Raw genomic sequence first — 6620 nt, 5'->3', positions numbered from 1 at the left:
ATTTATACATTGAACTATTGTGTGGTTTAATTTTAAACTTCTTATTTCCATTCTTTAATAGGGACCAAAATTTGAGTTTTCTATAATCATCGAGCTGCTCCATCTTTTTAATTTGGACTTCTTGGTTTTATTTATTTTTGTAACAGAAAAAATCCTTGTTTTTAATGAACATCGAGCTGCTCCATTTTTTTAATTTGAACTTCTAGGTTTTTTAATGGTGTCCTTTTTTTATAAAATTGTTTGAGATGGTTTTGGTTTTTTATTTTGACCTTATTTGGTTTGTAATAAACATTGAACTTCTTCATCTTTTAAATTTGAACCTCTAGGTTTGATCGTTTGGCTCACTTCCAAAGTTTTTATTTCCGTTGGATGTCTGAATGCTACTCATGTCTTGTTGGACATGAGCGAGTGTTGCAAGTAGTGGAAGAACGAGTACTTTTCTCTTTTTTAGGGGAGCATAAGGATCACTTCTTAGTAGTACTGGTCAACAACAGCACTAACACACGAAGATGATTACTTACAGGCAGCTAGAATTCATTATGTTGGATGCCTGAATGCAAGTACAGGATAGCAACAACAATACTAACTTGGTGCTCCACCAGATCTTGCCTAATTTGGTGCATAGTAGTTGATAGTTAATTTAGTGGTGCATAGTAATTGATAGCAACAACAGTACCAAGTCAGAATGCCACCAGATCCTGCCTAATTAACAGACAACAATAGTATTGAGTAGTTTGGAGACGATTTTTTCTAGTAAGTGCCATAGTGCATACACTACTTTAATTCTGCAAGATTCATGTAAAGTAGGGACAATTTTTCATTGACCCTACAATCTAAACTGTTGCATGCCTACAACAATCACAAGCACCACATCTGCAACATACTATTGTTTTTCTTCTTTCTACTCTAATATACTCCCTCTGTCCCAAAATATAAGAACATTTTTAACACTACACTGGTATCAAAAACGTTCTTATATTATGGGACGGAGGGAGTACATTGAACTGCTGCAAGAAATCAGAAGATTTGTACACTGCTAGGCATCGGCGCATTGGTTGCTTGCTCATGCGCGGGAGCAGGTGGTCCAGGGTGGCGGCACCATGTAATACCATTTTCAGTCACTTGTCTTCTACAAGGTCTACAGACTTGCCCTTCTTCCACAAGAGACGATGCATCCACAACCGAAGTTGGACGTCGCCATCTGCAATTCTGAACTTCTAGCGTGGCTGCTGCTGTTTCAAAGAGGAACTAAAACGGGGTCGCTGTTGTTGGTCGAAGACGAAGGAGACGCGAGGAGTTCAGAAGGAGCCTGGGCACAAGTCCAGAGGAGGTCATCGGAGACGTGTGGATACAGCCAGCTGGACGGGAGGTGATGGACTTGTGGGGAAGAAAGGGACACCTGAACATGCGACGTGCCCATGCCCACACGTGCAGGCCATGACTCTGAAGATCTGGTGCTCGTGGCTGGGTTGGAGCAGCGAGGAGGCGCATGTGGAGGGCGACGTCACCGGGAGGAGCAGTTGGGAGATCCTGTAGCGGCGGACCTAGCCAGCGGCAGACCATCTTGGCTGGGCCCCTGGGGGTCGGACCTCGGCGGCGGGGAGGGGCGGGGTTCCGGCCGGAGGTCAGGGGCGGCGCGCGGCGCGATCTGGGGGGCGGGGGTGGGGAAGGGGACGGGGACGGCAGGAGAACCAGGCCAGGGGCGATCTTGGGGGCATGCTCGATCCCGGCAGGCCGGCGGCGGGGCCACGGGAGGAGGCCGGCGGCGAGGCCACGGGAGGAGGACGGGGGAGCATAGGAAGGTCGTGGGTGGATTTTTAGGCCGTCTGAGAACGTGTTAATGGGCCGGTCTGGCGCTGCCCTTAGATCTCAGGAACACCTGTTCGGCCCTATATAGGGCGCGTCGTGATCCAAATAACTATTCTGATCCGAGGACCAAAATAGTGCTGAGAGAGTAGCACTATTCTAATATCAGAATTAGAATAACTATTTGAATCACGGTGCACTGAATAAAAAATCCAACCCACCTACCCCACTACCGTACCTCTCCCCAACTCCCCCGATCCACCCGCTGCCCACCACATCGTCCCGATCCACCGCCGCCGCCTACCCCGGCTCCTTCAGGCGCGTCGCCGCCCCCGCCTTCTCCTAGCGCAGCCGACTGCCTCCTCCCGGCGCGCCACCGCCCCGCCTTGCCTTCTCCCGGCGCGCCTCCACCCGGCCCCGGCCCGCCTTCTCCCGACGCGCCTCCGCCCCGCCCCACCTTCTCCCGACGCGCCTCCGCCTCGCCTCCCCCTGACGCATCGCCCCGCCTCCTCCTGGCGCCGCCGCCTCCGCCTCCTTCTGTCGCCTCCGCCCCTGCCTCCTCCTGGCCCCTGCCTTTTCCATGCCAGCCGCCTCCTTCTCCCTCCTCCACTACGCGTCACCGCACCTGCCCAGGTGCGGCCTTGATCCGGCGGCGCCGCCGCCCACTACTACCAAGACCCCAGCCCACCAGCACGATCCGACCTTCCATCTGCTCCGGCGCGGCCTTCTATCCCCTCCGGTGCGGCCTGCCCTCTCCTCCGGCGCGCCCTCCTCCAGCGCTCCTGCTTCGTCGGCACAGACACCGAGCACCACGTCCGTTGATGTTGCTATTTCGATTCTTCCTGTTCTTGCAAGATCTGTGTGTTGGGGCAATGAACTTTGTAAAAAGTGCACTGTTGTTCGTGTCGCACGCTCCAGCCAAAAATAATAATAAAAGCGCAGTCTATTAGTGCCCCCCATTTCTTCTTGCTGTTCATCTAGTTTGTCAAAAAAAGAGTGATTAAAATTGGATGTTGAATCCCTGAAAAATTCTGATTGGAACAAAATTATTTTTCGGCTGACCCGGTGAACAGCTTTGCCATTCTGGATTTTCTATGCTGCTGCACGCCTTGGAGGATTTATATTGCAAAACAAATATGCACATGTTTATGTGAAGGAAAGTAATTATGTGTCGAGAAGTTCGTGTATTGCTGTCAAGGAAGTACACATATGCATCTCTCTCCCATGTGTTTTGTAACATATATTTTTCAATTCTTTTCGGCAAAACAATTCCACTAAAAAAGGGCAAAACAATTCCACTACAAAAAAGCAACTGAATGAGCATTATACGTTAGTTTAGTTGCAAAAAAAGAAGCATTATATGTTGTTGTCTAGTTCACAAACTTGTTGGAACAGAAAAAGTGGTTGAAGGTCAAATGTTTTGTTCAAGAAGGTCAAAAGTATGTTAAGTATATTTTCTGGAACACAAACACTCTCAAAAAGGAAAGCTATGGCTTTGTGGTTCCATTCCGAATTATTGAGCTAATTAACGGAGGCTATGTGTCGGAGAGCAAAAAGTGTATTACTGGGTTTCATGGTGAATTAGTGAGTGTATATTGTTGTTTTTGCCAAACTTTCAAAAATGTTGTGTCTGAGAAGGTCAAGTTTGAGAAAGTACATTAATTGTTGTTAAAAAAGTCTGAATGTTTGGTTTTGGACGAGTATGCCATCCTGTCGAGAAAAGCTAAGGTATATTATAAAAAGTTAAAAGCAACTGTGATTTTTTCAGAGCTTTTTTTAGTTGAGATCTTTCTTTCAAAGGGTGCGCGATATATACAGGAAGTTTGATTTGTCAAGCATTAATGATTCCTTTTGTGTGTTTTATGATGAGGAATAGAAAGATTCATGACTATTCAAACAATACATTGATAATTCATGATTATACATCCTCTTTTTAGAAAACCCTAGAAGTTCAAACTTTAAAAATGGAGTGGTTTGATGTTTATTAAAAAAGCTAGAATTTTTGTTGCTATTAAAATAAATAAAACCAAAAAGTCCAAAAAAAGTTCGATGTTTACACAAAATTCATATTTTCCTTGTTATTAAAGAATGAAGAATAGGAAGCTAAAAATAGAAAAAAGAAGTTCAAATTTTAATAATAGAGCAGTTCAAAATTCATAAATAAGAATAAAACTAAGAAGGTTGTATGAAGTTCAATTTTAAAAAGGTTGTATGGTGTTTACTTAAAAATCATTTTTTTCCTTTTATAAGAATAAAACTAAGAATTTCAAACTAAAAAAGAGAGAAGTTCAGAGATAAAAACCCTAGGATTTACATGCTCAATTTTGATGAGTGTTTTAAGACTTGGGGCTAAAAAAAGCAGAGAGCAGTTCAAAGTGATAACAACTTGAATTTCACGCAATACATGGTGTGTGTTTCATATGAGAAAAAAGAAATAAAAGGTAAACTCTAAAAAAATGGTTGCAAGAAGTCCAAGTGCTTGGCCAGGGGAAGTTCAAAAATACTTGTGAGAGAGGTTCACCATGTATTTACATGTGCAAAAACACACAAAAAATGTTGTTTTTGTGAATTAAAATAATTCTCTCAATCCATTACAAATTTAAAACCAAAATGCTCTACATTAAAAAGTTTCCCATATTCAACAAGTTTCCATGGTGTATAAATATTCTTATTCCAAAAAACGGTTAAAACATAATGTTGCATGTTGTTTGAAACAAAAGCTTAACCGTATTAGAAAAAGTTATGTCTTTTCAGCGGGTTTGCAAAGGTATATTATTAGTTCAACTCCGATGTATAGGTGGGGAACTACGAATAGAAAAACGTGACAGAAGTTCAAGGTGAAAACAGCAGGAAGTTCAACTACTACACGGAATGCGTTTCAGATGAGAATAGAAGAATAGTAAACTAAAAGCCTAAAAGGTTTGTTGCAAGAAGTTCACGTGCTCTACCCTGCACGGTTCAAAAATCATATTTATGAGACGTCTGTTGTTCATTTACATGTTGTTTTAAAAGGCAAAAAACATTGTTTTTGCCATTTTAAAAATTGCTCTCAAATTGCAACGAATTTGTAACAGATGTCTACATGAAAAACTTGCTGCGATTCATAAGCTTCCCACTGGGTATATTATGTGCCACATTTTGATGACCGGTTTAAAATTTTCATGTATACCATTTAAAATACGTTTTGATGTATTAAAAAAATTCTTACATGTTGAAAGAAGTTCATAGTGAAAACAACGAGAAGTTCAAGTACTACAAGAAATGCATTTCAGGGGAGAATAAAAGTATAGACAAATAAAAGCTTAAAAGGTTTGTTGAAAGAAGTTCAACTGCTGTGTCCCGAGAAGTTCAAAAATTCTTGCGAGAGAGGTTCACCTTGTATTTCCATGTTTGATTTTGTCCGTATAAAAATCAAATACAATTCTTTACTCAAAAATATAAAAAGGTGAAGTTCAAATTGAAATAACAGAGAAGTTCGGAGTTTATTAAAACCTAGGATTTACCTGTTAAAAAAATAAAAAACACAACGCTTTTTTTGCACCTTTAAAAACAACTCATAAATGAAAAAAATGGTTGCTAGAAGTTCAAGTGCTCGGCGAGGAAAAGTTCGAAAATTCTTGTGAGAGAGGTTCACCATGTATTTAGATGTCCAAATTACATAAAAAAGATGTTGTTTGTTGTGTTTTAAAATAATTCACTCAAACCAGAGAGAAGTTCAAAGTGATAACATCCAGAAGTTCACGTACTACATGGTGTGTGTTTCGTATAAGAAAAATACAATAAAGTGAAATAGAGTGAAGTACAAACAGACATGCCCCAGAAGTTCAACTACTTCACGCAGTGCAAAAAACAACACGTCAAAAATAGAGTGAGGTTCGAACAGACATGCCCGGGAAGTTCAGCTACTTCACGCAGTGCGTTTCCATTCGCAATGAAGGCAGAAATCATGATCTCGCCATTTCTCTAATTTACTTCAAAACGACAGGAATATCATTTGTGTAAGTTCAAGTCCTCGGTCGGAGAAAGTTAAAAAAAATATTGTGAGAGAGGTTTGTACAAAAAGAATATCATTTGTGTAACACTGACGAAATGGATGAGAAAATTACAAACGAAAATACGTCATAGAAGTTCAACGTGAAAACAGCAGGAAGTTCGACTACTATAGTGAATGAATTTGAGATGAAAAACTTTTAAAATCGTCGCGACTATGCAAAAATGATCAACACGGGAAAGTTGCATGTTTAGATCAGCTTTCCACCGGTATATTACTTCTTCAATTCCGGTGAGTGGATGGAGAGCTATGGGCAAAAAAGCACGTGGAAAACAGAGTGAAGTTCAAGTAGACATGCCGAGAAGTTCAGGTTCTTCACGTGGTGCATTTTCGTAGAATCTGTTTCGCGATAAAGGCAGAACGAATGATCTCGCCATTTTCGAAATTACTTGAAAATGGTTAGGAATCAGAGAAAACCATCAACATGAAAAAGTTTCGCATTTTCCTTAGCTTTTCAACGGTATATTATTTGCCCCATTCCGATAAAGTTTGTAGAAATTACGGTGAAAATACATTTTTAGCCATTTTCAAATTTTACTTAAAAAAATAAGGAATTGGGAGAAACAATATATACCAGAAAGTTTTGCATTTTCTCAAGCTTTCCAACGACATATCATTTGCTTCATTCGGACGTACGGTTAGAAAATTAACTCGAAAATACGAACTCTTTGCAACTTGCACCGTTTTCTAAATTACTTTTAATCCGTTCAAAATTAGAAAAAACTTTAAACATGAAAAAGTAGCGCATTTTCATAAGCTTTCC

General features: G+C 41.1%; 1 long non-coding RNA gene across 1 annotated transcript; it reads right to left on the bottom strand.

The window, feature by feature from the left end:
- Positions 1–436: 436 nt before the first annotated feature.
- LOC120964422 (uncharacterized) lies at positions 437–3941 on the bottom strand. Its single transcript, XR_005756634.3, has 2 exons — positions 1400–3941; positions 437–1309 (listed from the first exon to the last, which is right to left on the bottom strand). It is a non-coding gene; the product is annotated as an uncharacterized lncRNA (long non-coding RNA).
- Between the last annotated feature and the right edge of the window lie 2679 nt (positions 3942–6620).

The sequence above is a fragment of the Aegilops tauschii genome, chromosome 5, assembly GCF_002575655.3.
Source record: "Aegilops tauschii subsp. strangulata cultivar AL8/78 chromosome 5, Aet v6.0, whole genome shotgun sequence".
In the NCBI taxonomy this organism is placed as follows: Eukaryota; Viridiplantae; Streptophyta; class Magnoliopsida; order Poales; family Poaceae; genus Aegilops; species Aegilops tauschii.
This window is presented reverse-complemented; position numbering and strand designations above follow the sequence as displayed.